The sequence below is a fragment of the Stegodyphus dumicola genome, chromosome 8, assembly GCF_044657685.1.
Source record: "Stegodyphus dumicola isolate Sdum_Otavi_A_Nest chromosome 8, ASM4465768v1".
In the NCBI taxonomy this organism is placed as follows: Eukaryota; Metazoa; Arthropoda; class Arachnida; order Araneae; family Eresidae; genus Stegodyphus; species Stegodyphus dumicola.
Genome location: NC_140775.1, coordinates 172,884,254 through 172,905,948, shown reverse-complemented (window position 1 = coordinate 172,905,948; position 21,695 = coordinate 172,884,254). Strand labels below are relative to the sequence as shown.

Sequence of the window (21,695 nt, the reverse complement as noted above, 5' to 3'; positions counted from 1 at the left end):
TAACTGAATAATTCATCCAATCCAATCCATAGCTTATAGAAGCAGTGCACAGTTCTGCCGTTGATCTGGTAGAAAATTTAGATGACATCTGAATTTATCACGTGATATAGTAAAAGAGCGTTTCAGATTTAAACGATATTAATTTATCATCCTAAAAAAATATAAAATGTATGAAATAAAATCCTACAATAAATAAATGGATGTATTTTTTATGGGCATCGCTTATTCCATTACAGACGCAAAATCAAATAACCAGATTTCTCTCCTATAACATTTAAAAGTATTATCACAGTTATCAGAGAAAAAAGATAATAAAAAACATGGTTCAATCATTGATTCCATGTTCCTAAAATAAACGTTGCCGTGACCAGGATTCGAACCTGGGTTATTGCGGCCACAACGCAATGTACTAACCACTATACGATCACGGCTTCGAGGAAGCAATACTTTAATGCGATAAAATGCATTTATTTTCAAAAATCTTCCTTAAAATGTTTTTTTAAGCAAATGTGAAACGTTGTAAATGGAGCGTTACGGAGCTTTCTAGAATTACTAACAGATGGCAGCACCACAATGTAATGTTTGACAGCGGAAAAATTGGAAAATTAACTATTTCCTTAATCGTAAGTCCCAAAAATCTGCACTTTCTAATCATTTTCATTTGATCCATTTAAAGAAATTTTCTAATATTCGTAGTCCAGTATTATAGTTGTATAAATATTTTCTTAAGATCTTACACAAGCACATTAATCATAATTAGTCCTGTTTTCAATTTTAACAAACATCGAAGTTTAGCATAGATCCATTCCCACAGTCGAGATATCATTTTAAATGATGTAAATGAAGTTTTTCAATAACGATAAACTCAAGTATCTTTTGATAGATTACTTATTTGTGGATACAAAATAAAAAGTCCAGTCAATCATAGTAATTATAAACTTGGTCAAGCAAGAAAAAAAAATTCTTTTACTCAAAAAATTAAATAAGAATGGAACTGGTATCAATGCAGACATTTTAAATTATCTCATTAATTTTACAGAAAAACAAGAACCAGTATATGCACTATTTATATAGGCAAACGATCATTTCATTCATGAATTACAAACAAAAATTATCATTTCAACTCATTACATAATGCAGTAAAAGTTTGTAAGCGCGCTCCTAAATATATAATTTATTGTTGATCTAGTTGAGTGAAAGATTAAGCCGCATTCTGTTTTAACCCAGGTTTAAAACAGATAAGCAATACTTCTCTATAATTAAATTGATAATATGTAAGATAAAGCTATCCCAAATTTAAAAGCTATCTTTGACCTGCTAGAGACTTAACTATGAAAATCGAGTAGACATCAAATTATTGCAGGTAAGCAGAGCGGAAGACTAGTTGAATGAAGCATGATTTTTCGCCTCGTAAAAGAGATCCAATAAAGAAAATGGTAAGAATTATTACAAATCTGAAATAATTATTACAATAATTACTACATATGAATAATTATTACATATGAAATAATGAATATGAATTATTCATTATGAAATATGAAATAATTATTACAATGAAATGTTATTACAAATCTGAAATAATAAAACACGGATATAATTACTGAACGTTTTTGTTTCAACCAATGGTCGAAAATTTGCTTGAAAGCAATTCGTCGGGAATTGAAAAGCCCGACGTGATCTGTGAGGCCTTAAGTCATATCATCACCCATTGCACTGCACAGGAGTGGACATGTTGTGAACAAATAATGCATTTATGAAAGAGAGGGAAAAGATACGCCAATAAACACAATTAAGTCTTACGCCTAAGTCTAAGCCCAAGCTGGAGTCCGAAGGAAGCGTCAAATACCGTTGAGTAATTACTGAACACCGAAATCCTATATTTGCGATTTTATGCCTAAAATAATTAAATAATCCAATGAAGTCTTCAGACAGAGGTAAACTAATACATTATGCACAGGGATACGTACCTTTTGTATCCAAAAATTTCAATTTCGCAAGATATAAAATCAAAAAGGAAACTTTTACAATTATTCGGAAGGGAAAGAAATTTAAAAAAAAAAAAAATCTGAAATGTTTCAGATTTTAAATTACGTCCAAAGGGGCGTTTTTTTAACGTTTTGAGTGTTACCTTTATTTATTAAATATCATGTTCTTTGCACTTAAACCATAAAATTCAGTTCAAGAGCAATATCGCAAAATAATGTTAAATTAAGCATATCTTTAGAATTTCCGATATACACAGTCTCGCGAGCTGGAGATAAAAGTATTTTTTTTTTATATATAACGTTGCCATTTCTCGCTTTTAAAGCATTGAGTTTGTAAATCAAAAATTCGTTAAAGTTTTACAAAATATAAAATCTATAATAAAACAAATTCCAAATTTGGGATTTCAGATGCCCATATTCGCAGTAGGATTTCGTCATTCAAAATTCGATGGCTCTATGTACCATTGTTTTATCACAATGCGAGAAATAGACAATCATTTATGCAGATTTTTCATTATTTAATTTCTTCAAATATAATGCAGGACTCTAACATTTTGTGGCAAAAGTTTGAAAAGTGAACCGACGTTTATGAGTCCGACGCAAAATCGCAAAACGAAAACAATAGACCTTCAGGGACAAAGCCCCTTTGGACTAAAAAAAAAAAAAAAAAAAAAAAAAAAAAAAAAAAAAAAAAGCTTGGGGGAAAAAAAGCTTGGGGGGGAAAAAAAGAAAGAAAGAAACTAAAAAAAAATTAAAGAAAGAATGTCCACCCCCCGCACCCCAATAACGTACAATAGTCATTTTTAGGCTTTCACCAATACTAAGGCATGGAATTTCACCAATACTAAGGTATGGAATTGGTCGTCCTTTTTTTATAGGGACATCTAATAGACGGCCGCCGTTGCCTGCTATGAGGGGACAGACAACTCACATCCATACTTTCTCCGGGTGTGGTGATCCATGGTTTGAAAATGGTTTCTGAATCAGAAGAGATTCGTGCACTAACCTAGTGCTTCGCATTAGAGAGTAAAGAACATCTATGATATAAAAATATACTTTTATTTACACAGCGAAAACGCGCAGCAACATTATTAACGAAAGCTCATTCTCTTAATAACATACTTCTTTTTACACTCCACTTGCGCATGCGCACTGACAATTACCAAAGGAGCTTGGCAGATACTGCCATCTGTTGGATAAACTATTCGCTACATATTCCTCCCACCTGAATTTACTGGGAGGTAAATTCACACATCTGTTAAGTATAATATATGCATAATAGTACAGTATACAATATTGAAGTATAAAATTATGCCTACCAAGATGTTCTAATTAAATTGAAATACAAATTTACCTGGAGATGCAGCATTCCATAATTTTCTAGACATATTAACAGATAATACTAAACCTAGAAAAATAAAAATAAATCAAATTATTACAAAGTATTCAAACAAGTACAAAACATTTCACAGACGTATCACATCACTGGTTTCACAGTTCTACCACTGCTGGTAGTCATAGGAATATTTTCAGTCATATCCTTTTGGACTGGGTTATCCAGCTCAAGTCTGTACAGTCTTTGCACTGGTCTCAGAAACTCAGAAGTCTCTGTTTTTATGACAGCAAGTCTTATTTGTCCATCACGACCAGGTAGCAGCTTTATGACACGCGCCAGGTTCCAAAAAGCACGTTTTTTGTTGTTATCTTCAAGTAGAACAATTTCACCCACCTGGAGAGGTTTAGCTATAGAGTTTTTAATGGACTGCTGACGTAACTGTCCTAGATATTCCACACGGAATCTTGCTCTAAGTTGTTCTCTCACCTTTTGTAGATACTTAGCTCGTTTACTCAGTTTTTCCTTATCCACTGTATCGATATCAGGTACTCCTGATTTGGAAATCTCTCGCAGGAACATTTCTGGAGTTAATGGGGATGAATCTTCAACGTCTTCCGACACGTAGGTAAGTGGCCTAGTATTGATTACTCTCTCACAGTCGCATAGTACTGTAAGCAACTCCTCGTAATCCAGGGCAGCACGACCTAGAACTTTTCTCAGAATCTGTTTCACCATTTGAACTAAACGTTCCCACCAACCGCCCCACCAAGGTGCGGAGGGAGGAATAAATTTCCACTGAATTCTTTGCTCAGCGGCCTTTGATCGCAGACTCTCCCAATCAATTGTATCAATTGTCCGCTCCTTTAAAATTACTGCCATTGTCTGAGTATATTATAGATGGTCTTCCGCGACGAGAAATGAAACGTCTCAATGACTGGAAAAAAGCTTCAGTTGTCAAGGATGTTACTGACTCCAGAATGGCCCTATAGACCGCACATGTGTAAAGAACAATATAAGCTTTTCGACCATCTTTAAGGTAGAGGGGTCCTGCCAGATCGACACCCACTATCTCAAAAACATTTGCATCACGTACTCTATCTTTCGGCAAAATTCCTGGAGTTACATCACAACTTTTGGATTTAAATATTTGACATTTAACACATTTTCTAATGCAGTTTCGTACTGTCTTACGAGTTTTGAGGATCCAATACTTTTCCCGCAAATGAGACATCACCATAGAAGTACCAGCATGCAGCAGCTCATTATGTGCATTCATTATTAGTAATTTTACTACTGCATGATCAGATGGCAACATGACAGGAAACTTAAAGTCATCAGTATCGTCGCGATAAGAAATATTGGTTTTAGCTCTGATCAAACCATCACGATCAACTATAGGTCTGAGGTCTTTAATTTTATCATCGTTCACACTCTTAAATGATTCTCTTTGAACCAATAACATAAGAGTTATCTCAGCTCTTTCAATTTCCGAAACTGACAAAATTTTGGAGATTTCGTTTGTAATTCTTCGTAATTTAAAGTAAAACCTAAGAATCCAACCTAACATGCGTACAATTTTCTTTATGGATGAAAAGTACCTGTAATACCAATTGTCAGGTTTAGAATCTTTGTTAAGAGTTGTCAATACTGATTTACGCCTTTCTGAATTTATGATCTCTTCGTCCGGCAAATCGGTGCCTCTTGACCATGACGATTCTGGTTCTAACAGCCATGATGGGCCCTCCCACCATTTCGACAGCAAAAACTGTTTAACTGAACAGCCTCTAGAAGGGAGATCGGCGGCATTCAGCTCCGAAGGGATGTAATGCCAATCTTCTATTTTTGTAAGTGTTCTGATTTCTTGGACACGATTCCAAACGAAAGTTCCCCACCGTACGTCTCGCTGGATCCAGCACAAAGCGGTTGTTGAGTCAGTCCAGAAGAATGTTCTTAAATTTGGCATGTTCAAATCTGAAAAGACCATACGTCCCAAGCGTGCTCCGATTAAGCAGGATAATAATTCCAAACGAGGAATGGATATACTCTTTAAAGGCGCAACTCTAGTGCGTGCTTGCACAAAATTTAAATAAACCTTATTTTCGGTCTTCGCTCTTAAGAAAATACAGGTAGCATAGGCATGCTTGCTGGCATCGCTGAAAACATGAAGACTTACATCTCCGTTAACCGATCTGTCAATATTAAGCCATCTAGGAATTTTGACATCAGACAGCAGTTTCATTTCCTTTACCCATTGTATGGACTTCTTTTCTAAATGTTCTGGCAATTTTTGATCCCAATTTAATCGTAATTTCCAACACTCTTGCAATATCACCTTTGGGAACAGGGTAACGGGAGAAAGGAAGCCTACTGGGTCAAATAACTTATGCGCGCAAGAAAGGAGTGTTTGTTTACTCGCGACAATCTCCTCTTTCTTTAGTGACTCAATTTTACAGGAAAGAGTATCATCCTTCAAATCCCAGTTTAACCCTAAAACGCAAACGAATGTATCTAATTTAGAGTTGGGAATTATTTCGGTTTCACAATTCGACTGCCATCCTCTAAGATTAAACTTTCCCAGTGACAATAACATTCTCGATTCTAGTACAAATCTATTCAATTCTTCAACATTCTTAAAACTAGTCAGGCAATTATCAACATAGAAGGACTCCTTCAAAATGTTGGCTGTAACTGCAAACTGATCTTGGGCACGATTTAAATGATAGTTCAACGTAGCGGCTAACAAAAATGGACTACAGTTAAGCCCAAAAACCACGCGACAATGTCTGTAAATTTTAGTATTCTCTTCTTTTGCACCTTTCCAAAAGAAACGCAAATAATCTCTATCCTTCTCTCTTATACCAATCTGCAAGAAGGCTTTCTCAATGTCTGAAATTACTGCAACAGGATATTTCCGAAAACGATTCAACAATGTTGGAATTATTTCTATTAGGTTGGGACCTTTCTCAAGACAATCATTTAAGGAAAGTTCTCCTTTGGCGTGTGCCGAAGTATCAAAAACTGGCCTTACTCGCGTAGTTTGGCTAGATTCTTTAAAAACCGGCCTATGAGGCAAATAGTGCTCTCTATCTACTTCGCCTTCATTTACCTCTTCAATAATTCGTTCCTTCAACCAAGTATCAAATACTTCCTGATAAACTTTAATTCGATTCGAATCTAATAATTTCCTTCGCGTATTAGTCAGGCGTTTTTCTGCCAACGTTTTATTATTAGACAAGCGAGAGGGGTCCAATACCCAAGGTAATGCAGTTTCATATCTCCCGTCTGAATCCAAATTCAAATTTTCCTCAAAATATTGCATGGTCTCCTCATGAGTTTCAGCTTTCTTTTTAGACTCAACTGGGTCATTTATACCAATAACGTCTAACTTCCACAAGTTTTCTGCTGATCTTTCGTTTAGCAATAAAGAAACACATGCAAGAGAATCATTTATACTCGAAGATTCCTTCGCTGGAATTTTACCCATTAAAATCCATCCCAAACTTGTTTCCATCGCGACCGGACCACTTTGTAAACATTTAATATTTCCGGTGAATAATTTTCCAGCAATATCAGAACCTATGAACAATTTAATGTCACTTTCGTTTTCGAGAGCATTACCCTCTACATCTGACACTTGAATATTTAATTTACGAAGTTCTTTCAACCAAGGACCTTTAGGTATTTTCTTAACATCAGAACAGATAACAGATTCACTTAAACAATGCACACTACATACATATTTATTATCAAGGCTACTCAAATTAACTATATATTTAGAATGCAATTTTTCTTTTGTTTCTACACCTCCGAATAATTTATGAACTAATTTCACTTCACCAACACTGTTACATTTCAAAGAATCTGTAATATCTTTCGTTAAATAACTTCTCTCGCAACCCGTATCTATAATCCCTCTGACTATCCTTTCCCTGTTACCATTTTTTACCCTTACGATTAATGTTTGTAGTAACACATCGGAGCTCGCGGATCTGCTAGCCAAAACATTGACCTCATTTTTCGCCACAGGCTCTACTTGTTTAGTCTCTTTCAATTGAGAAGGAACTTGTTGACACATTACTGCCAAATGCCTTTTCTGGCAAATTAAACACTTAACCTTGGACTTACAGTTACGAGAAATATGGTTTTTCTTCAAGCATAATAGACATAAACACCTTCTTAAATATTAAATCTTTTTTATCCTGATATGTAAGCGTACTAGCTTTAAAACATTTTTCTGTTAAATGTGGCTTATCACAAAATAAACACGATTCCTCAACTTTCTTAATAGGAGCATTTTCTTTAAATTTGTCTCCTGTATACAAATCATTACAAGTAGGAATATTAGACTCATCATTAATGTAACTTTTAGATTTTCTACTTTTATCAAACGAAAAACGCGCTAATTTAATTCTCTCTTCAGATATCACTTCATTTTTCAAAAACAGAAGAATAGATTCAAGATCGCTCTTACTTTGTTGTGACGAGCTCTCCCGTTCCCTCTCCCACACGCGTAAGATGTCGGGGCAGGCAAGATTCAACTAACGGAAAAATAACACTAGCGTATTTATCTTCAGTCACACCGAGAGATTCCAGAGCACGCAGTTTTGTTTCTAAACTGTCGTACAACGATGATAGCGCAAAGTCCTTTTTGGTTGCATTATTATTTATCAACACAAGATTCAATAAATCCCGAACGTACACTTGTATAAGAATGTCTTTACATCCAAAACGATTCTTTAAATGTTCGATGACTTTCGGATAATTTTCTTTAGTTGTCGGGAAACTCTGCACTATTTCCCGTGCTTTCGATTTGGCAGCAGTAGCCTGGATCAGATATACGAATTTCAAATGATCATCTAGCACTGGATCTTCGTGTATCTTACTAAAGGTATTCCAGAAATTCAACCATTGTCGTGGATCACCTGTAAATTCAATCAAATTTATTTTCGGAAGCTTCAAATTCGTTGCCGTTGTTCTTGAATCAACAGTTCTGGTTTCATTTACCGATGCATGAGTCAGAAAATTTTTCTCTAGTTTCACAGTGATTTGCTTCACTTTCATCCTGGCTGCTATTAATTTCTCCTTGTAAGTCTCACATGACTCAAATTCTTTAGTATATTCTTCTTGCGAGACTTCTTTCGATTTTGATAGGAGATCCAATATTTCTTCATCCAACTGTTGCAGTCGAATTCCTTTATCTTCCAGAATTTCCAGGGACGATAATAGAACATCACTGTTCAATTCTGACTCATTCAAATGTCCATGTAGGCTATTATATGCTTTCGTGAAGGCTGCACGCAGTGGTATTCTTCTTACTTTCAAGGCTTCCATTTCTGCTGCTAAAACATCAAAAGTGTCCTTTACCTAACTAATGCGTCCTGTAACGGACGCCACTTTTTATTGTGGTGATCCATGGTTTGAAAATGGTTTCTGAATCAGAAGAGATTCGTGCACTAACCTAGTGCTTCGCATTAGAGAGTAAAGAACATCTATGATATAAAAATATACTTTTATTTACACAGCGAAAACGCGCAGCAACATTATTAACGAAAGCTCATTCTCCTAATAACATACTTCTTTTTACACTCCACTTGCGCATGCGCACTGACAATTACCAAAGGAGCTTGGCAGATACTGCCATCTGTTGGATAAACTATTCGCTACACCGGGATTCCAACCCGAGCGATATGGCAGTCGTCTTCCCTAACCACTATACCGTCTGCGCAACGATTCTTGCAATAATATGGAAAAAATACTTGAAAAGGTTTAACATCATTGTAATGTCAATATATTCTCTTCTTTCTTATATAATCTTACAACATAGTCATTCATTTCATTTATTTTTTTTTCGAATGTACCGCTTCCTTATGCTGAATAATAATTATTACATATTGAGTGCTTTATGCTTCATAGGCATTCGCAAATGTTGACGCAACACAAGTGATAACAACATTTTGAAACTACAGAGAATAACTAGTATTCGTGGGTTTTTAGAGTAGATTGCTAGAGACTTAACTATGAAATATTCGAATTTAAATTCTGAAAACATTGTTTCGCTAGGTATTTATACAACATTTCTTTAATGAAGCACACATTGTACTAACAATAGCATCAAAAGAAGAATTTTTGAGTATGAGCCCTGCGACATTTAATTCTTAATTAAAACTAAAGCAAAAATTAAAGGTTTGTTCACAGTTCGAATATAAAAGAATTTCAAGGAGAAATTTCATCTGAAATAAAACAAGTGGAAGAAAAAAAAGAATTCTTTTCACAAAAAAATTAAATATTTAATCCGCATTCGCAAAATTTATCCAAAAGCCTATTGCCGTGACCAGGATTCGAACCTGGGTTATTGCGGCCACAACGCAATGTACTAACCACTATACGATCACGGCTTCGAAAATGAGCCACTTTAATGTGATTAAAGGCATTTCTTTCCGAAAAACGTTCTTACAATCTTTTTTAAACAAATATGAGATGCCGTAAATGGAGCGTGATGAGCGTTTCTAGAATCATCACTAGATGGCAGCACCACAACCAAAGTTATTAAGTCCGCACCAAAAAAAAAATTGGAAATTAGCTATTCCTCAATAGTGAGTCTCTAAAATCTATACATTATAATCATTTTCATCTGCGTAATTTTAAGATGTTTTCTAACATTCGTAATCCAACATTATTCTTTTACAAATATTTTCTTGAAATCTTACGAAAGGACATTTGACACCTTTAATACTGTTTAAAATCTTATTAACTTTAAAATCTGTTTAGCGTAGTTTAGTTTCCGAACCATAATTTCAAATAAATTCCGCTAGACTACTTTTACTTCTGGATATAAAATAATAAGTCTAGTAACTCGCAGACACAGTAAACTTTGTATTAACAAGACAAACTTTAAGGGCAAATTTAATAATGAAACTTGTATAAATAAAGATACTTTTTAAAATAATATCGTCCATTTTGCAGGAAAAAATTAAAATAATTTATTGCTGATGTTTGTATAAAATGTTAAGGCATACATTGTTTTAAGTTAAATGCTAAATAGATAAGCAATACCTGACGACTCACTTTGAGATAAAGAACTAGTCTCTTTGAGACATGATCATATTAGGAAGAAGGTAGCTAACAGATGGGTCACTGTACATGAGGATTTGAAGATTTAAAGAGTGGTGGATATTAAAAAAATGGTAATATGTATACTATAAGTTTCAGAAAATTATTTCTTATGAATGGTAATTTAAAAAATTATATTTTTCTATCTGCATTTCTTTCTCTGATTAAAGGTAGCAACAAGAAACTCGAAATCATAATTAATAGTGCTGTTTAGTAAGATACCACTTGATAAAGCAGTTTATTGCTAGATTCACTTTAGTAACTTTTAACAGTAACGTCATTTTTTGTTAAATGGTATAAAAAATTTCGTCCAAGAATTAATATAACTAAATGAAAACTTTTCAATAAGAATATCTCACATAGTATTTTACTATTGAAGAGATGAGAAAATATACCCCTTATTATGTCCAAGCTGTTAAAAAATATTAAATTACGAAAAACTAGTTTCAGTTTTAATGCTCCAGGATTTCTTTTAGTCTTTTTATTTGATGAAGAGTGACTATCAAAACATTAACTTGTACATTAGATTTTGCAAAGGGAAATTACTCTTTCAAAACAATTTGAGAAACAAGGGAGAAAACTGAAACTTGTGCATGCAATCCTTTCGTTATGATAAGATTTATCACTGTCGCTATACTTTTATTTCTTGCCTTCCGGAAGATATAGTGGTAAAGGTAGCAGGCTGCGATGCCAAAGAACCCGGGTTCGAATCCCGCGAACGGGTTTGCTGCAGGGGCGTTTTCGTGGTTTTCTCCATGTGTAACGTGTATACGAGCCAGTTTCCCTTAGAAATTCCTCCACGAAGGCATCCATCCCCTTAGGCAGATAGCCCTAGTGTGCTTTGCCATAATTAAATAAACCAAACCAAACCAATCGAATCCCGGACAGGCATGGCTCTATTTGTCCATCCTCTCATAGGAGTTAAATGTGGCCCACCTATTAGATGCCTCCATAAGAACGTAGCCACTGCTTTTGGACTTAGTAGTGGTCAATGGCTGTTGGACGGTTTGGACTCGCCATTGGAAAAACATATATTTTATTTCTAATACAGGTGATAGTGTACAAAAGAACCGTAATTAGAAATTTTTAATTTGACACGTTATTTGATGCAAAAAAAAAACTATTATAATAATTAAAAGAAACAGTATTTGAAAATGCTCTTTTCAAAATGCTTTAAGAACTACTAGAGGAGAAGATGAAACATTTTGATTGCATCGAATTTGATTGCATTGAACAGTAAGTGCAACACGTTGAGCGCTGTTGGCTTCATACGTATTCACAGATTCTGAAGCAGCACAAGAGAGAACAACATTTAAAAAACATAATGAAAATATTTGATATCCGTAGATTTTTAGAGTGTATTTCTAGAGTCTCGACTGTGAAATATCTTAATTACAATTCTGATTCTTTGGTGAAGCTCATATTGTAGTAACAAAAGCAGTAACAGAATTTTAAGTATGAGTTAAGTTTTTCCTCGGAACAAATATAACAGAATTTCAAGGAAATGAAACTGAGTTCACTAAGACTCTGTTGAATAAAATGAGACGAAAAAGTATGTGTTAAAATAGAAAATTAAATATTTATTTCGCATCTGTAAAATGTATTGCCGTGACCAGGATTTGAACCTGGGTTATTGCGGCCACAACGCAATGTACTAACCACTATACGATCACGGCTTCGAAGAAGAGCTACTTTAATGGGATTAAACGGATTTCTTTTCGAGAAGGGTTTTTCAAATCTTTTTTTAAAAAATTTTTTATGCCGTAAATGGAGCGTGATACGACTTTGTATGAAACGCCACTAGATGGCAGCACCACAACCATATTTTTAAAGTCGTAACGGAAAAATATTGTAAATTCTTGCTACATCCTTAATCCTGCGTCCCGATAATCATTTTCATTCGCGTAATTTTAAAATATTTTCTAATATTCTGAATCCAACATTATTCTTATATCGATACTTTCATAAGGTCTTACATTTAATGTCTTTAACTTTGTTAAATACCATCTTGTTCAAGTTACTTGAATAGCATCGAAACCTGTTTAGCGCAGCATTCCCGGGTCGAGATATCACTTAAATAATGTAAATGACATTTTCTAATAATTATAAACCAGTGTTAATTCCGAACTATTAGAGAGCACTTTCCTCCCATAATATACGTATCAGTAGTTTAGATTATGTATAACTGTTTGCATATGTAATAGAATTCAAATAGTAAATGGATATCGTAAGTGGAATAAAACTTCTATTTCAAGTATTGTTGTTAATTTCAAGCATTTTTTAGATTATCCTGAGTAACAACAAAGGAAGAGTAGTGTAACAACGCATAATTACTGGATCATTAAAAATGATCTAATGATGAAAATAATGATAATGCATTTTATTACAAATCTGAAATAATGAAAAGCAGATCTTACCCTTGAAAATATTTTTTCAACCAATGGCCGGACATTTGCTTTGGAAACCATTTTTCAGAAATTCAAAAGGCCGGCGATTTTCATGGATCGTTTAGTTGTAGAGTCACCAACAGCAATGCAAAGGGGGTACCAGCGTTAACAAATATTGCATACATGGAAGGGAGGCAAAAGACACACACAGAAGTATTACGTGGAAGTCGGACCCCCAAGCTGGAATTCGAAGAAGCAGTTCAGCCTCCAGTAACTGCTACACCGCCCAGGATAATTACTGAACACTGAAATAATTTCTTTTCGTTTTATGCCTAGAACATTAAATGATTCCAATGAAACCTTGAGACGGGTAAGTGTGTCTGAGATAGTATCTTTGTGTGAAAAAATTTTGAATTTCATAAAAAGTATAATCGAAAATTAAAATTTTGCATTTATTCTGGCGGAAAACGGACTTATAAATAAAAGAAAAGAAAAGAAAAGAAAGAAATAAAAATCCTTGTCATCGAAATTTTGTAATCACATAAATTACTACAATAAAACATAAAATATAACTAAAAGTATTTAACATCGTTGTAGTGTCAATATCTTCTTCTTTCCTGTGTAGTCTTCCAAAATACTCATTTGTCTTATCCGTAAGTACGACATTATAGATAATCAAATTTCTCTCAACATCCACTCTATTAACAGGAATGTAAAAACTATAAATACCTGACTTTTCAAAGTTTTTCTGACAGAAAACTCTTGCTATAACATCAACCGGAGTGTCTTGATTGAGCATAGCAAGAAGTTGATTATGGAAATAACTGTATCCATTATGACTTCCTCTTTTGGAATGTCTTTAATAATGTCATTTTAGAGAACTTTTCCGCTAATAGGCTGTTGGGCTTCAAACCTGTTGATGAAATGCTCGCAGTTACAGATGGTAAGGTTATTCAGCGAATGTGATTAAAGAATTCATTTGTTGCATTAGGTAGCAGCCTTTGTAGAGCATATTCTTTTAAACTATTTTAAGCCTTTGGTCATTAATATTATTTAGTGCTTCTGATCAAATTTTCATTTCTTGTTTTTCAGAAAACATTCTATTTTTCCTCCGCAGTAACCGTCAACTTGGCTTTCAAGACAAAAATTCAAATCGTCTGACTGACTGATATAATAGCTGCGAAACCATGGTTTGAACCTTCTTAATTATGAATATGTTTCATAACTATAGACAGAATTCAAAACTAAGGCCACTTGCGCTCGTATTTTGCTACTTTGAAACACATTTTTAAAACTTTCCTTCGAGAAATCACTATTCGTGTTGTCATATTCATATTCATTTAAAAAGCAATAATATGTTTACATGCACACTAAAATAAATACCTCAAACCCAAAAGCAATATTCTTTCAAAAGTTTCAAAAATCATATGTCACATTTTTTCGTTGACTAGTAAGTTTCACATTTATCCGCATCTATTTTACAGATAAAAAACCATTCATCCATAATTATAGAAGAAGCACCCTGACAGAAAATAATATGGTAAAATATAACGGGCGTAGTGCACGTGATAAGACGATCATCTAAGATGTAAAAGGATTATGGTCTTCTGTGGAAATGGTGATCCCGGACATATGATGTTCGATTCCAAGCTTTAAACTCTTCAAAATACTAGAGACTTTTTGATATGGTCATATCAGGAGGATATATCAGAGGGGTGGATATTGCTCAAAAATGGTAATATGTGCTCTTCAAATTTCAGCAAATTATTTGAACTCAAAGTTAATTAATAAAAAACATCTTTTTGGTGTCATTTCGTTCAGTGGTGTTACGTAGCAACAAGAACCTACGAAGCAATAAGATATTAATACTACTTTTTGGTAGAATCTCACGTGATCAGCCAGTTGCTTGTTAGATTCAGTTTAGTGATTTTTGCATGTAACATCACTTGAATATTTGTTAGTACGGCACAAAGGAGTTTCGCTTAAGCACTAATAATTAAAAGAAAACTATACAATTTGACATATCTGGCAGTATTTTGCCGTCAAAAAGACAAAAAGGAAAATACTGCTTCTCATATCCAGATGGAAAAACTAAATATTAAAATAACAAATAGAAAAGAATTTCAATTTTAAAACTTCGACTTTCATTTATGATCACTAATTATCAAAACACCAAAAGGTTCAATAGAGTTTAAAAGGAAAATTATTCTTTCAAACCAAATTGATAAAAATAGAATTTTAAGAAGTTTTTTCATTACGATAAGATTTTATTTCTGCTACTACATTTTATTTCTAATACAGGTGATAGCGTACAAAATAACTGTAATTAGAAATATTTAATTTCACGTGTTATTTGATGCTAAAAAATTATTTCATTAATAAAAAGATATTGTTATCTAAAAATACTCGTTCAAAATTGCTTTAAGAAGTACAAAGAAAAGGGGCTGACTTTTTGATTGTATCGCTTTATTACGCTGAATAATAAGTGCAACACTTATTATATTCAGCAACACTTATAAGTGCTTCTGGCCTCAGATGTATTCACAAATTTTCAAGCAACACATGTGAGAACAACGTTTAAAAATAACAAGAGGGATTAACACTCTTGGATTTTGAAAATGGGCAACTAGAATATTGACTACAAGATATACAAATAAACAATTCTGAAAATATTGAATCGCTTTTTACGTATAGATTAATATTTCTTTAATAAAACAATTAGCTGCATAGAAGAATTTGGAATATGAATTAGGCTTCCCTCACAAGTCGAATGTAATAGAATTTCAAAATATTCAAACTTGGATTATCCAGGCGGTACAGAAATAAAACAAGAAGTAAAAATTAATGTTCCACAAAAAAAAAAAGGTCTACTGCCGTGACCAGGATTCGAACCTGGGTTATTGCGGCCACAACGCAATGAACTAACCACTATACGATCACGGCTTCGAAGAAGAGATATTTTAATATGATTAAATGCATTTATTTTCGAAAAACTTCCTTAAAATCGTTTTTTGAAGAAATGTGATATGTAGTAATTCGAGCGTGATGAGGGTTTCTAGAATCACCACTAGATGGCAGCACCACAACCATACCTTCGAAGTTTATATCGGGAAAATTTTGTAAATTCTTTAATTCTGAGTCCCTTAAGTGTATACTTTATAAGCTTTTCATTAGCGTAATATAGACATATTTTCTAATCCTCATGGTAAGTTTTTTTTTTTTTTTTTTTTTTTTTTTTGTAAAATCTTACAAAAGGAAATTTAACATTGCAAAAGTACATTAAACTTTTCTTTTACACGAGAAATGAAATAATAGAGCATATAGCATCAAAGAAAACTTTTTTGTGTCATGATAAATTTACTAGTTTTTTTCGAAGACTATAATGTTTAGCCGATTATAATATGTATTCAGTTTAGAAACTGAGTGGCATGTAACATGCAATGAATACTAAATTTTTAAGTGTACTAAGAACGATAGCTCTAAGCAACGTAGATGGGATCTTGTTCCACGTTGTCATAATATTTTACATTCCTCCTAATTTCATTCTGAAGAGATAACTATGATGATAAGGAGTTATGTATTTTAGCAATACGTTTTCCTTAGTACTGCCAAAATTTTAAGCTTTTGGAAAGAAATTACACACATTTGAAACATACCTTATTAGCCAAAAGGAGCCCTAGCTCAGGAGAACTATAAATTTCACTTTGGCATTTTGCATTGGTTCACTATGAAATTCTGAATCACTTTTTAAATTGTTGCCACCAAATATCCAAGCCCTGAATTTTTAAATAATGAAGAATCTACCTAAAAATATGTATGTTTCTCCCATTGAGGAAAAACAGCGGTACCTAGAGTCATCAAACTATCAATAACATAGTCCTCCACACGAATATGGGTACCCGGAAACCCGAATTTGGAATCTGTTTTATAGTCTATTTCATATTCTGTAAAATTTTAATAAATGTTTGATTAAAAACTCAACAATTTCAAAACGAGCAGTGGCAACACCATAGGGAATACAACATTTTATCACCAGCGCTCGAGTCTGTCTATCAGAAATTCTAAAGATATGCTGTTTTTTAAATATATTTAGCACAATGTGACGGTAGCCTAAACGCTTTCGAAACGTGTATATGTCTGTAATTGAAAAATTGCCACTTTTAGGAGTAAAAAAAAAGACTGAAAGCTTTCAGACTTTTAAAAATTGTTTTTTAATATACGACAAGTATAAAAAGGACAAATATTCCAGAAATTCTATGAAGGAAAACAGACCTGCGCAACTAATCGGTAAACCGTCAGATTTAAACTTTCACAAGGAAAACTTTTCTTCTATAACTTATATAACAGTGATTCAGATTATGCGACTCTCTTTACATATACATGCACTTCAGATTATAAATGGATATCGTAACTGAAATACAATGTACTTAACACTTAATTTTTTTCCTCTTTCGAGAATTTAAAAGTTATCCGAAATAGTACTAGTTGGTGTTCTAGTGCACGTCAAATTATCCCACGTAGAACACAACGGAAGTATAGTTGAATGGCGCATAATCACTCGATTATTAAAATAGATTCAATGAAGAAAATAATGAGGGCCAGATGGCATTCCTGAATTCTTTTAACCCAATGACCAAACATTTGCTTGAGAGCAATTCTGGGGAATTCAAAAGACCGTGGGTTCCATAAAGCTTTAGTCGTTGCATCGCCGAAAGCATTGCACAGTGTGTCCCACATTGGTGGATAATTATGTCCACCCCATGCGGTTTGTCCATGAAAAGAAGGACATGACAAACACACACAACTAAGTCTTACATGGGAGTCGAACACACATGCTAGAATTAGAAGCACAAGTCATCTTTCACCAACTAATATAGGATAGTAATTATTGAACACTGAGATCGTTTCTTTAACTTTTTATATCTAAAATAATTAAGTGATTCCACTGAAAAAATGAAACACGGAAACTAAGATATCCAGTATTCACAATTCAACGATTCGTAATTTTTGGTGACAAAAACTGAACATTTTTCAAAAGAAAATATAAAACTTTTAAAATTTGCATTTATTCAAGTGGGAGGATTAAAACAAAAGAAAGAACAACGAGACACAGTTACTTAACTTCTTGGCATCAAATAAGTACTGCAGCAGCATAAGTATTCGAAAAAGGATTTAACATCATTTTAGTATCGATATTCTCCTTCTTGGTTTGTTTTTATCTTCTGTCCTCAACTGTGTGTCCTTAACTGTAACTAAATACTATAGATAGTGTTATGGATTTGGTATTTAGTTAGTTAGTAGTTGTTGTTTTAAGAGTTTGTTTAGAAAACTGGTCTTGCTGATTGCAGCGAATTCGCGGGTTAGCTTTCTCTAGCTGTTTTGAATTATTAAGTTCTGTTGAACGTTTGAGTAGTTAAAAGATAACTACTGTGAGATATTGTAATTCTGAACGAATATCTGTGGAAATTAAGCGTTTTTATTGTGATAATAATAAATTTTGTTCATTTTTCATTGGACTTGTGCATTCAATTCATAACGAAACGGCACACATGCAACAATATTGTAATGTGTCTCAGATTCCATGCTGTTCACCGAACCATAAAGGGTTTGAGAACGTTTTATGGCCGAATGTTATTGCTTAAAAATCAGTACGAAATTGTCTGAATGCCTTCATTCATAACGGTAAAATGTTCCTTCTAGAAATAATTGCATCCAACATTTTAGAATATCTTTGAAACATAGGGATTTAGAGAAGATTTGCAATAACAGATTTTGCTTCAAGCTGATGCTGGATGCAGTAGTTTCAAGAAGGAAACATTAACCAGCAAATTTGCTTGTAAGATATATGTCTTGCTTTAGATGCATATGTAGATTCTGCTTAAAAGTTTTTCTGCTATTGTCATTAATTTCATTCTGTACTTCTGATCAAATGTTTTTCCAAATGTATTTTGATTTTTTATTCTTTGCGCTCAAGAGACGTCATTAAATCATGTGGCAGACACTGGATGTTTCATAATTATGGATAGAATTTAAAAAAATAGTCATTTGGTCTCTACTTTTACGATTTTATAATATATTTATAAAATCTTCCTTTATGAAACCGATATTCATATTCATTGAGAAAGCAAACATATGCCTACGCGTGTGCTAAAATAAACACTTCAAATCAAAACGCAATATTCCTTCGAAGGTTTCAAAAATAACGTTTCGCATTTAATCACTAATACTCGTAAATTTCGTATTTATCCCCATTTATTTTGTAAGGAAGAAACCAGATATCCCTAATTATATACGAAACATGCTCGATGCGAAAGAATATGGTAAGACATGACTAACATAATCCACGTGATAAGACGATCATCCATGATACAACGGACTTTGGTCTTCTGTGGAAATGGTGATCTCAGACGTGTGATGTTGGACTGCAACTGCATTGTTTAAGGGGAATCATACACCTTAAAACCCATAAGATCGTCTATTATGTGACAGTTGCAGGAATTGGATTAGTTATTTATTTTAAAAGCAATTACTTCCAATTTTTTACAGCTGACTACATAATATAGATGCTTTCTGAAATAGGGATAAAAACGTTTGTGTTGTTACAAATATTTTTATAATTTAATCCTCTTTGTGACAAAACGTTTCGTCATGTTTCCACTTTGCGCGTACATTTTAAGACATTCTGTTCCATTATTTAATTCGATATTCGTTAAGTTTGTAAAATGTATTTTATTAAAAAAATCTGTAATGTTTTCGTGCGTAAAAGTTTTTAATAATAAAATATTCATCAGATTTTTGGTTCAGTTAGAAAATAGTACCCATATAAAGAATTACATCAAATTTCAATTATGTATTATTAACCATTTTAAAAATATCATGGGCGCAAGGAGGAAACATGACGAAAAATTCTGTCACAAAGCGGATTAAATTATAAAAATATTTGTGGCAACACAATCTTTCTCGTTACTCATTTCCAAAGCAGCTATATTATGTAGTCAGCTGTAAAAAGTTGTAAGTAATTGCTTTTAAAGAACACAAAATTTCCGATTCTTGCAACAGTCACATATTCGAAGATCATGAGGGTTTAAAGTGTATGAGCCCCCGTAATATAATAAACATAGTACTCACTTTGAAATATGGTGACATTAGGAAGATAGTAGTTACGAGATGTGTCATTATACCTGAAGTTTTGAGGATTAGAAATAGAGAATGGTGGATATTGAATATGAAATGTGACGTAACATTAGTGAGAAAAATAAAGAGAAGAATTGATACTCGTAGATCATTAAAATGAACTGCTAGAGTCTTCACTACGAAATATCATAATTACAATTTTGAAAACATTGATTCACTTGGTACCCGTACAATAATATTTCTTTAACGTGATGAAGTAATTTTTGTAGTAACGACTTTAGTAACGAAAGCATCAAAAGAAAAATTTAAGAATTACTTAAGATTTTACACAGGGCGAATATAGCAGAATTTAAAGAAATTTTAACTGAATTCATGACAGCTCTACTGAAATAAAAGAAGGAAAAAATATGTTTCAAATAAAAATTAAATACAAATTATTCATTAGCAAATTTTATGCAAAATGTCGACTGCCGTGACCAGGATTCGAACCTGGGTTATTGCGGCCACAACGCAATGTACTAACCACTATACGATCACGGCTTCGAAGAAGAGCTACTTTAATGTAATTAAACGCATTTCTTTCCGAAAAACATTCTTAAAATCTTTTTTAAGCAAATATGAGATGCCGTAAATGGAGCGTGATGACGATTTCTAGAATCATCACTAGATGGCAGCACCAAAACCATACGTATTAAGTCCGCACAAGGAAAAAAAACGGGAAATTACCTATTCCTCAATACTGAGTCCCTAAAATCTATACATTTTAATCATTTTCATCTGCGTAATTTTAAGATGTTTTCTAACATTCGTAATCCAACATTATTCTTTTACAAATATTTTCTTGAAATCTTACGAAAGGACATTTGACACCTTTAATACTGTTTAAAATCTTGTTAACTTTAAAATCTGTTTAGCGTAGCTTAGTTTCCCAACCATAAACTCAAAGAAATTCCGGTAGACTACTTCTACTTGTAGATATAAAATAATAAGTCCAGTAACCCGCAGACACAGAAAACGTTGTACTAACAAGATAAAATTTAAGCGCAAATAAAATAATATCGTCCATTCCGCAGGAAGAATTAAAGTAATTTATTGCTGATGTTTGCATAAAATGTTAAGGCACACATTGTCTTAAGTTAGGTGTAAAATAGATAAGCAATACTTGACTACCCACTTTAAGATAAAAACCTAGTCTCTTTGAGATCATGGTCAAATTAGGTAGATGGTAGCTACCAGATGGATCACTGTACATGAGGATTTGAAGATTTAAAGAGTGGTGGATATTAAAGAAAATATGGTAAAATGTATACTGTAAGTTTCAGAAAATATTTCTTATGAATGGTAATTTAAAAAATTATATTTCTCTGTCTGCATTTCTTTCTGTAATTTTAAGTAGGAACAAGACACCCGAAACAATAATTAATAGTGCTGTTTAGTAAGATGCCAAGTGATAAACCAGTTTCTAGCTAGATTCACTTTAATAACAATTGAGAGTAACATTACTTTTTTCTAAAACGGTATGAAAAATTTCGGGCAAGAATTAATAAATATATTTAAATGAAACCTTTACAATCGTATATCTCACATAGTATTTTGCAATTATAAAAGATGAGAAAAATGATACCGCTTATTATGTTCAAACTGTTTAAAAAATATTAAATTGCGAAAAAAAGTAGTTTTAGTTTTAATGCTCCAGGATTTGTTTTCGTCTCTTTTTTATGAATAGTAACTATCAAAACATTA

The 21,695-nt window shown here is 33.1% G+C and overlaps 5 non-coding genes across 5 annotated transcripts; all 5 read right to left on the bottom strand.

The window, feature by feature from the left end:
• Positions 1 to 359: 359 nt before the first annotated feature.
• On the bottom strand, positions 360 to 431 carry TRNAH-GUG (transfer RNA histidin (anticodon GUG)). Its single transcript has one exon. It is a non-coding gene; the product is annotated as a tRNA-His (tRNA).
• Positions 432 to 9,644: 9,213 nt separating this feature from the next.
• TRNAH-GUG (transfer RNA histidin (anticodon GUG)) lies at positions 9,645 to 9,716 on the bottom strand. The gene has a single exon. It is a non-coding gene; the product is annotated as a tRNA-His (tRNA).
• A 2,319-nt stretch (positions 9,717 to 12,035) lies between these two features.
• On the bottom strand, positions 12,036 to 12,107 carry TRNAH-GUG (transfer RNA histidin (anticodon GUG)). Its single transcript has one exon. It is a non-coding gene; the product is annotated as a tRNA-His (tRNA).
• Positions 12,108 to 15,689: 3,582 nt separating this feature from the next.
• Positions 15,690 to 15,761, bottom strand: TRNAH-GUG (transfer RNA histidin (anticodon GUG)). Its single transcript has one exon. It is a non-coding gene; the product is annotated as a tRNA-His (tRNA).
• Positions 15,762 to 20,420: 4,659 nt separating this feature from the next.
• On the bottom strand, positions 20,421 to 20,492 carry TRNAH-GUG (transfer RNA histidin (anticodon GUG)). Its single transcript has one exon. It is a non-coding gene; the product is annotated as a tRNA-His (tRNA).
• Between the last annotated feature and the right edge of the window lie 1,203 nt (positions 20,493 to 21,695).